Below are 11,500 nucleotides of genomic sequence, written 5' to 3' on the forward strand. Positions count from 1 at the left end.
ATTGAACCACCAGCCCTTGGTTTCTAGTAATTTTTTTCTCTCTACAAAGTCCTAGAGAAATGCAGAATGATCATCATCATATCACTTGCATGTGAACCCACTCGTCAAGTTCTCTGGATTGGTGTTTCCTGGTATAACAACCAGCCAAATATAAAATTTAAGTGATCTATCTGATACTTCATTCCAGACAAAAGCTCAGCTACGTAAGCAAAATCAGCAGTCTTGTAATTTTCCTGGCAGTTGAGTTATAACTAAGTGTGTATGTGTATATATAAAAACACTCCACATTATGAACAAGTAATGGTCAGCCATTCCAGTGGGTAATTTACTCTCTGGGAAACAACGTGGCCTGTGCCTCATGCATGCTCTTTCCAGGTTACTCAGAGCCATTTAGAAAATTACTATTGTTATTACAAAATGCTCCACCAGTCTGAAGAATTAACCCACTTCCCAATACGTCTAATTTACTTGTTCTTCTAAGTAATTGATGTGTGAAAGTTGATGTAGCCCCAGGATGTAAATGTTCTGCTCACTCTAAATTTATGATGTATAACCTCATTAAATCCTCACAATAACCTGGATGAGAGAGGCATGATTATCCCTAGTTTACTTAAAAGTAGATCTTGAAACTCAGACAAGTAACTTGCCACTAGTCACATAGCTTACCTGGCATACAGGAAGTGCTCTGTGACTGATATTCCTTTGTACTAGAAAATTCAGCTGGATCTGCATCCTGGTCTAAACCTTCACATTTGGCTTGTGTGTAGTATTGCTAAATATAGCTTGTATTTTTCATGTCATAGTTAAAGGGTGCCAGTGGGCCACACTCAGCAGTGTCCCATCAATCCAGAAAATGTAGCACATACAACAGAAAGGATAGACAATTGTTTCCAAACTGAGAGAAGACATACAAAGTTGCCAGAAGTTTCTAGAAGCTTAACAATATTTATGACTAGCTTGAGAACCTATGACTAGGTTCTCAACTTGCAGGAATCACCCTTCTGAAACCTGATGTGTTCAGAAACATCCTGTGGGTGAAGCTCCATACTATTCCACTTGTTTGCACCTAGACAAGCCACTTCCCTTACCTAACTAAGCCTATCCTGTGGACAAAGCAAGGGAAACCTGCTCCTTAGCATGTACCCTAGGAGTACAGGGCTTGGTGGGATGCTAATAATGTCTTTGTGAGAAGTAGAAACAAGGGCCTCCCTTCATCTGGTGAATAAGAGGTAGCCTAGATTGTAATCCCCAATCACTCTCAGACATGCAGATGGATGGCTGTCCTACAACGCCCAATAGTTGTGTTGATCCAGTAGTAAAACCCCTTAGGTACATGGTGGGTAGTTTCATCTACAGGTGCCAGAATGTTACCTGGGATTCCCTGGAGTCCTTCTGGAGATTTGTGAGCTAAATCGGCTAATGCACCATGGGCTTTTGGCTTCCCACAAAGCTTCCTGGAGCTCCTGTGGCCTTGCAGGAAACTCAATTGAGGCATAGAGCAGCTGAGACAACAGAGGACATTTTCCAGTTAAAAAGGTTAACTGCTTGCCCTTCACTTCTAAAACAAAGATCGTCAAGCCTCTCCTAAAGTACAGAAAAACATAATTACAGACCAGACAACATTAAAGATTGAATAGACTCATAAAATTAATGGCCAGAAATTCCATAGTACTATTTTGAGCCTCAGAACATAGATATGCTATTTAAAAAATGAAAAGATGGACTTATAACAGGACGGCCTATTAATCCTGTGAAACTCAGACCCTAGGATGCACTGGGCTATTTTTAACCAAACTGACGAACGGTTGGTTCACTGTGTCCACAGTGATTTCCCAGCCACTAAGCTATGCGAATGAGTATGATTTTTCAGGTCAGTATTAATGATATGATGTTACTGCAATTCCCCTGGGAGAGGCTGCCTACTGAAATAGATTTCTTAAGAACTAGTGCCCTGTCACCATTTTGCACTCCGGGGAATGAGCAAGTAAATAAACATTGTCAAATTCTAGCTATGTGCTCCGCATGCATTAGAAGGAAACAGTAATATTAAAAGTTACTGTTTAGTGAGTACCTATTATAGCCAGACACTGTCCTAAGAAGAGCACATATATTGGCACACTGAATCTGTATGCTATCCCTTTCTATAGAGCAAGCTAGCTGTCAGCCACTTAGCCATCAAACAGAAAGAGCCAGGGTGAGGCAGAACACCTGCCTGGAAAGTTTCTTGGGCATTCCACTTGTTCTGAGAGAGTACTGTTCAATCCCTCACCCAAAACATCTGGCAGAAGATTGTGGAGAACTGGTTGCCAATCGAAGACCACAGAATGCTGTTAGGGTTCTTGATTCATGTGACCCATAGCACAGCAGGTAGTCTGTGGCAAAGAGTAGCATACTCTTTACTTAAAAGCTACTGAAGAAGTGTTTAAGTATTCTTACCACAAAAATGGGACTATGAATCATGTGTATACTAAATAGTTTGAGCTAACCATTGTGCAATGTATATACAGACCAAAGTATCACATTGTATAAACATATATGCACAATTTTGTGTCAATTAAAAAAATAAATGAATGAAATAAAACAGGGAAACACTCGGATCTAGAAAAAAATAGAACAAAGCCAATGCTACTAGGCCTTTTTTTCTGTTTAATCTTCTTTCACAATTGAAAGAAGAGATTAGGTTTAATTGGTAGGACTTTCTCAATTTTCCTTTTGTCAAACATGATGCTTTTCTTACCGTTTGGACTTAAACTACCATTTATATACAGACAATGAAACAAATAACTAGGTAGTGAATGCATGTTTTTCACTTTGTAGAAATATAGCAAAAACAACAAAAGCAAAAAAATGAAAAGACCCATCCACAATTCTAACCAATGCAATGTCTAATAAGTGCCTACTAGAATTGTGGAGCTTAGATGCTAATAGGAAGGCCAAATGATAGCATATATATGTTGGATGGTGCTTAGAGAACACGGATGGGTTGGATGGGTATTCTATATGGGGTGGTCAGAGAAAACCTCTCTGAAATTAGCATTGAGCAGAAATAACTGAGAGAAGTGACAGATAACTTTTAGATACAGGAAGGAGTGCCAATCTACTTACTATATGTAGTGGATTGCAATCTACTACATTTCCAAAGACGGCCATGGCATCATGAATCAGTGTCCCTCTCACCTTCTTTGAAACTGTGCATGTGTAGCAACTGCTTTGAACAAGAGAATTAAATAGAAGGAAGAGTGATTTGTCAGGTTGGGGAAGATCCCTTAACTGGTATGTCATTTGCTTCCTGCTTCTTAATAGCCAGTCACTCTAGAAAAGTACAACTAGTGGTGATGACCATTAGCTGAACATAGAGAAGAGAAGGAGAAAGGAGAAGAGAGGAAAGGAGAGAAGTGGAAAGACAGACAGAAACAGAGAGACAGACAGAGACAGAGAGAGACCTAGAAAATGAGATGACACACAAGAAGGAGGAAAAGAGGGCAGGGGTCTATGCATTAGACCTGTGGATGGATGGGGATCCTCCAGCTCATCCAGCTCCAAACTGCCCAAATTTCTGCCCTATGATGTCTTGAGCAAAATCAAAAGCCCCCATGGTTTTAGCTAATTGCTTGTTCATCAGCAGACAATGAAACAGTGAGATAGGAAACCACTGGAGGGTTATGAGTAGTCGTATGTTATGACTTAAGTTTACAAGAATTCCTCTGGGTCTGTGCTGAGAGCAATGGGAAGGAGGCCAGATGTGGAAAAAAAAGGCCAGTTTGGAGAACAGGTGAGAGACCACAGGGTCTTAGACCAGCATGGTAGAGGAAATGATGAGAAGTGACTAAATGCTGAATACAGGACAAAGGATATACAGACAGGATGTGTTGATGGAACAGATGTGAAAGCAAGGAGTAAAGAATGGTGCCAAGGTGCTGGACCAGCACAAGAGGAATGAGATGTGATAAAGCTACAGGAGAAACAAGGTCAGATTCATAGATAATTATAGATCTGCTTGAATGTGCTTAGATCACAAGCCTTAATATATGTTCAAAAGCCTGGTGGGATATGGGCTTGAGCACTATTGGAATTACTAGGGTGGTATTCAACCTAATCATTGGGAATAAAAGTAAACAGAACAGCCAGGCACAGTGGTTCAAGCCTCATCTTAGCTGCTCAGGAGGCTGAGATCTGGGGATCACGGTTCAAAGCCAGCATGGGAACTAAAGTCTGTAAGATTCTTATCTCCAATTAACCACTAGAAAACAGGAAGTGGTGCTATGGTTCCAGGGGTAGAGTGGTAGCCTTGAGCTGGAGAGCTCAGGGACAATGCTTAGGCCCAGAGTTCAAGCCCCACAATCGACCCCCAAAAAAGAAAGAAAAAAGTAAACAAAACAGAGAAATTAGAAGACTGGGGTCTTCTATGGAAACTTCAGAAAAATAGCCAATGAGATGGGAATAAGAGAACAAGCTGTGGCAAGGGTCCAGGAAAGGAAGGTGCAAGAAGACATGTCCACTTAAGACAAAGAATCAAGTCACCTGAGGGTCTGCCACATTTGATATTACTGTCTTCATTCTAGATCTTACTAATATAAAGAGGAGTCTTTTTTGCATGCTAAACTTGCATATACATGGATGCAAGTGGACTTACATTATTCCTCTTCTCTCTCAGCAGTGTGTTTACCCATTGGGAACAAGGTAACCACAGAAGTTTTGTGCCCAGCAAAGCCAGCATTGCACCCTCTTGTTTTTTCTTGTATCAAAATAATCATGACTATTCTTAGGTTAAAATGTTAAGTCCAATTTCCACCATGGATGCAAGGGAATCTTAATTTTATTTTTCACATATAAATGAATTGATGCCAAGTCTCCCACATTTATGTTTTCTGTTTTCTTTCTTTCAGTAGCGTTTGTAACTTTTTTTAAAGGTAGGCTGTGTGTGTGTGTGTTTCCTCTTAAAGCTTTTCTAGCTATTTAAATTTTGGTGCTTTTTTCATGCGAATTAGATCCTCTTTTGTATTTTTCTATTCTTGCCATGAGAATTTGCATATAAAGGCTGCTCATGATTTCTAACAATTTTATAGACCATGCAAACATAGGTAAACATCTTTGCTGTTTCCATGGCCTTCACTTCTATGCTGATGTGTAAAGCTGTCTTCATTTCTGTTAGTAAAATCCGTCCTAGCTTTGAGAAGGCGATTTAACACAGTATTTCATGGTGTTTCCTGAAGTACTACCTGCTTTCCAAGGTGCTCTGGTAATAATTGTAGCCACACATCTCAGAATGTCCCAGATATTCCACAATTCAAATCTCTTTCCCTTTGTTAACCCATGAGTCAGACCATATGTCCTTTGATCTTTGCTTTAGAAAATATTTTCACGGTATTTCAAAAACAGGGATAGCCCAGGCAAAGTTATAACATCTGGGAGGTTTTTCCTCTGAACCCTTTTCAGCTTTCTTCCTAATTGTGTGCCTGGGGAGTACACTCCACACATTCATGCATACATACATTTTCGTACACACACACATACATAAACACACATACACAAACATAACACACACACACACAACGAAGTCGTAGAGGAAAGAGATTTCATATGCAAAACAGGCCACATATGCTGAGGCTGTGTGGTGTAAACTCTGAGTCCAGCTTGGGCTGATGGGGCAGATTTTAAGTTGGACAAGCCAGGTTTGAACCTCACACCTTATCTATGGATGTGAGCGGATCGTTTGTTGTCTTAAAGCCTTCATTCTCCATATGTTAAAGAAATAAATAATATCTGATTACTTAAAGAATAAAAAAAGAAATGTGTAGTGTCTACTGTGGTAACTCAGAAAATGTCCACCAAAATGTCCAGTGTGGTATAGAAGAGAACCCAGTGCCCATCAGTGTAATTTAAAGTGATCCTTAAGGATATTCTATCATTTCATGCTCCACTCGCAGCCACAAAAGCAAAGTAACTACAGGAGAATTAAGGAAATTAGGGATGGGACTTTCAGTCTCCCAATTTCCCCCCTTTGTACTTTTATCTATACAAACCCACCCAACTTTAGATCTTACCCATTTAGAACAAGCCACCTGTCCCAGAAGCTGGGACAGGACTGGGAAGAAGATATTCATGGTTTATTTTATTTTATTTTATTTACTGTAACTACCAACCACCAGCTTTCCTGTGCTACCCCACAGGAAAGTTTTGGGGAGACACCTTATTGTAAATAGCTTTTGGAATGTAAGGCCTGAAACCCAGTGGACAGGTTTGACCTTTTCCTAGGGGCAGGCATGAGGCCCAAATTCTCAACCTTCTCTCTGCTACAGCCCAGTGTGGAAACACATGAGGCCATACCTGTAATAGTGGCCATATTATGTGGGCAAGATGGTTGCTGCATTTCTATCCCTGTTGGAATGGTATTTCTGGCTCTTGCCACCTGACCATCAGACTATTATCCTTATGGTTTCTGCTCAGGATTTTTTTTTTTGTTTTGTGGCAGTATTAGGGCTTGAACTCAGGGCCTGGGAGCTATCCCTTAGTTAAAAAAAGAGATATTTTATTGAAATGCTGATAAGCCAGGGGCGGGGTGGGGGGGGGAAGGTTACAGTTACATAAGTAAGGTGTTGTTACAGTTACCTCATCTCTCATTTTCTCCTGCTTACCTCTCCCTACTATCTCCAAGCCCCCTGAAGTTATAAAGTTTAGAACTGGCACTCTTTCCCTTGAACCCAGGTCCACTTCCAGTGTTTTGCTGGTTCACTGGAGATAAGAGTCTCAGTCTTTCCTGCCCAAGCTGGCTTCAAATTGCCATCCTCAGATCTCAGTCTTCTCAGTAGCTAGGATTACAAACAGGAGCCACTGGCACCAAGCACCATCTGTTTTAAAACTAATCACTTGATATTGTTGAGCATAGATCACCTCAATTTCTCTTTTGGTAACAGTAGTACTGCCCAATACAACCCGATTTCAAGAGGAAAATAGGGAGAGGGGCTTCCCCCTACTTAAGATTTATCTCTTACTGTGGCCAACACCCAAGAGTTGGGGGAAGTCAGGCATCCCCAAAAGAGAAGTCCTGGAAGTAGAAGGGCTTTCATTTGACAAATTTGTCAGCAGGTTCCAGGTTCCAGAAGGATGACGGAGGGCTAGACTAGCAACTTGTACAACAATCACCTCAAATACAAACTCTTTGCATGATTACAGGAGAGCTGGAAACAATCTCTCTGTTCATGATGGGGGAAGTAAATGCTCAATTTGCCCCTTTCCTCTTTATTATCTCAGCACTGCTCCTTGGCCCCAAGAAAGTGGCCACAGAGCACTTTACTAGTTATCTGATTGTCCTCCTATTTAACATGTTCCCTTTCTGCTGGCTGATGGTAGTTTAAGCAGGATCTAATTGGTAACATATTGTCGATTGAATTAAGTGCCATACAATAGAGATTTAAACCATGGTAATTTTTCCATAAAGAAAAATCTGTCAACAGGCTATAGCGGAGGAGCAGGAATAAATCAAATTGTCATGTTTATTAGTTATTGCAAGAGTCTAGTTGTCTTGTATTCATTATAACCTCCCATTTTTAGCACAGATAAAAGCTACAAAGAAGAATATTATGCAAGATGCTTCTTAATAGGTTTATATTTGTACACAAACACCTGCTTCTATTTTAATCACTAGAAAATGATGCGATTTCATTTTAGAAGGAGCTGTATTATGGATGAGGAGTCATGGTTTTAGCAATTTCTCAAATCTATGGTTTGATACTTTGAGAATCAGTTCACTAATAATCAAACAAAGACCAAGTCAAAAAGGAGATAATATCCTTTGCTTATTAAGTTTACCAAAATAGAGAGATGAGGATGGATGGTTGTACTAACAAGTGGAGAAGAACAATCCCTGGAATTTAATTTATAAAATCCAAAACTCAAGAACAAACTAGATTTCCATAGATGGGAATACTTCAACACATAATAGAATAAAATACCAGTGGCAGAGAGAACAAAGGAACCGTTTGAAAGGAGTTAAATCATAGTCAAGGGCATGCCCTTCTGAACCAACCTCATCTGTACTTTCTTTGCAACCTGCCTTTCCTGAAAGTAACTTCCAACATTATTCCCTCACATGAATCAGAAATAATGTTACAGCATTTTATATATGGAGCCTCAGTGGGCCCCTAGAAAACCCCATGTACCTTGGAGGGTTGGTTATTAGACCCACTTGACAGATAAAGAAACTGAAGTGAGAAAGATAAAAGTGATTTGTGACAGGATCCTGTATCTATAAACCTCAAGAGGCAGGTTGCCAATCTAGGGTTCTTTTCTTTGAACAATGAAATAAAACCAAGCATCCAGCCTCCCACTGCACCCCCCCCCCACACACACACCTCTCAGACTCACTGTCACTGTGACTTTGAAATCATTTCTTGAATTCTTCGGGACTTGACTCTCCTCATCAGTTGTGTTTTAGTAACACTAACTCATATTGCAGAGGTGATGCAAGGCCAGTGGGGGCATAGGATTTGGGGAGAGTCAGATCTCTCAATGCAGCCATTTCTAAGCTCTGCATCCTTCAAATGTCTATTAACCTCTTCTCAGACAGAATCACAAGGACTCAGTTGCAGTAAAATGAAAGAATGTGTCAAATCCCCAGGCAGATTGCTTCACTTGTGAGAGGCAGGCACTAAACGCATGTTCCCTGCTATCTCCTGGGATCATAGTTACAGGTAACTCTTGTCTAGGCTGCCAGGCACATGGATATGGACCATGGATGTGAGCAATTGGGATGTAGCCCACAGATTCCGCTGCTTGCTCATCTCATAAATGGGCCTGACAAGGAGCAGTATCCTGGGCTCCTTTCTCTGGTAGTTGCTCTCTACTCCTGTGCAACATCAGGACTGCTGTGTCATTGCTCTGATTCTAAGGGTCTTTTAAACCCATTTTATATACCCATTTCCTACCTTCCCATCCTCCTACCATTTCCTTTCTTGACTAACAGTTTAATTTCATAAAAGATGGTGGTGACTACCAGGACAAGTGATTATGATGACAACTGCTAATACTTACTGAGACATTTCAGTGTTCTAAGTACTTTTCGAATCATGTAAATATTTGACATGTATTTTGCTCATTTAATGGGGACTATGATTGTACCCATTTGACAGATGTGGGACCACTGAGACAAAGATATGTTGACTTGTCCAACTCCATTTCACTAGAGTTGGTATTTGAACCATATAGTCTACCAAACAAGTGATATATACTTTTTTTCCATTTTCAAATGCCAATTATAAAGTATGCATGACACAACTGAACACCAAGTGCAGGCAACATCAGAGTACTAGCAGTTGACAGAAGCCAAACCACAACCCTGAGAACATGGCAGGTTTGTATTACTTTCACTGTACTAATCTTGCTAAGACCGTGAAAAGGGAAACCTCGACATGTCTCAATGAAGGAAAGGGCTCATGTACTTCAACAATGTCTCAATTTGCACCAAGGAGCAAGTGCTTTTATTGCTAAAAGCAGAGAATGAAGAGTTTCTTGAACAGATTGTTTAGTTTTTATAATGGATACTTGAGAAGAGTGAGTGTACTATCACTCGGTTATTGTGGACATTGGTTATTGTGAACATTTGACTTCAATCTCTTCCTAATGTAATATCTTCCATTTAGAAAGGATTCCCCCCTTATCTAAACACAATTGTATTTTAATATTTGAAAGACTTAACAAGGAAAATACATATATAAACATTATTCATTTTCTGTTGTTTCAAAACTGGGTCACTTACATTAGGTGCTAGTAACTCACTCCTGTAAACCAGGATATTAAAGAGATTGAGATCTGAGGATTGCAGTTCAAAGCCAGCCTGGGAAGGAAAGTCCAGAAGATTCTATTGCCAATTAACCACCAGAGAGCCAGAAGTAGAGATATGGCTCAAGTTGATGGAGTGCTATCCTTGAGCAAGAAAATAAGAGACAATGCCCAGATCCTGAGTTCAAGGCCCAGTTCTAGAACAAAAAACGTCACTATGTTATTTTGTATCATATAATATGTGATATATATATACCTAATGCCTTGCATAAATACATGGTATGTTCACAAACCAGGCACACATAATATGCACACACAATATGCTGTCAAAGAATATAAACACAGTGTTATTATCCCCACAAGAGTTCATGTATTCTGAGTTACTTCTGCAGAAGTGAGAGTGGCCTTAGGCTAAACCACCTATACTTTCCTCCTGTCTCCAGACCTCTGTGAGGTCACTTACCAAGGCCATCCACCAATCAATGGGTAGCTGTGCCACGGATTCTCCTACTGAAGTACAGATAAGGCCTAAACAAACTTTAGACATGGGCCCATAGGCTCATCAGCATCACAAATCTCTGTTAGCATGTTCATTTCTAGGGTGTAGCTCCTTTCCATGCTACCTGCACACAAATAACATGACCTGCTCTCATCACATCCCACCATGGTCTTTTCATGGTCCAGCCATCCAACCAAGGCTGAAAATCTCAATGAGGGAGGGTTAGAAATGCCACCTGCAGCCCACACCTGAGAAGCATAGGACTGTCTGGCTTCTTAAAAGTCTCCCTCTCCAGGGCACCAACTCCACCCCTGAGGATCCTGATGCTTTCCACCTTGAACTTACCTTCCAATTTACACGCTCCTTTCTTTTTGTTCCCAAACTGAACTTCTTTCCGTTGAGGCAGTGTTCAGCTCCCTTCTCACTGGCAAGCTTTCTGAATGGCACTTTCTGTACAAACAGGAAGAACGTGTGTGGTCACACCCAAGTGTGCAGGTGTTGATAGAGGATATGAAAGTGTGGAGGCGAGTGACTAAAGCAGACACCCAAGACATCTTCTTTCAGTGGCTGCAGGGGTAAGGCCAATCAGGGGCTGGAGGAAGAGCCTGGGATTTATGCTGAGGAGTCACCAGGCACACACCAGAACAAGACTGCCACGGTGGCCAAGGGAGAAGGGTTCCATCACTATTTTCTGACCTCCTACAGACCAGTTAAAAGAGCCCCATGGACATTCTGGAATCCTTTAAATATATTCTTTATCTTTAGGTTCTGATTTCAGTAGTTTCTCAAATTGCCTGTACATTCAAAAGACCAAGAACAAAGCCTCCCCTGCCTCTGGTTTATAACATATCGGGTAGAGCATTTTAGAATGAAGGTATATAGAGAAAAGTAAGACAACCCAAATGGAGGAATCCAGTGTCTCCGTGCTGTTTTCCTTCAATGCATCTTACCTCCCACTCCTTAGCCAATCGTAGTGAGCCTCCTTACCTGCACTTTCCATCCTACTCACTCATCTCTGGAATCTTCACGATCTTTACTAATCTCACTCATTTTTACTAACACCAGAGAGTTTAGTCAGTGAACAATTTCAGTTACTGTGTTTGCCACCACATCCATAGAGTTTGACACAGGGTTCATTTCTTTTCTTCTAGAACTTTCCCCTTGGGCCCCATAGCTCCACGATACTGATTTTTTTTTTCATGTTGTCTCCCACTGTAAGGCTTC

At 40.7% G+C, this 11,500-nt stretch overlaps 1 protein-coding gene across 1 annotated transcript in view; it reads right to left on the reverse strand.

The window, feature by feature from the left end:
* Positions 1 to 10,711, reverse strand: part of Aff3 (ALF transcription elongation factor 3) — a 539,479-nt gene extending 528,768 nt beyond the window's left edge. The window contains exon 1 of the mRNA XM_090336509.1: positions 10,622 to 10,711. The gene's annotated coding sequence lies outside the window, so the exon portion shown is untranslated. The remainder of the gene's footprint in view (positions 1 to 10,621) is intronic.
* Between the last annotated feature and the right edge of the window lie 789 nt (positions 10,712 to 11,500).

This window comes from Megascapheus bottae, chromosome 7 (genome assembly GCF_031878675.1).
Source record: "Megascapheus bottae isolate mThoBot1 chromosome 7, mThoBot2.hap1, whole genome shotgun sequence".
Classification (NCBI taxonomy): domain Eukaryota; kingdom Metazoa; phylum Chordata; class Mammalia; order Rodentia; family Geomyidae; genus Megascapheus; species Megascapheus bottae.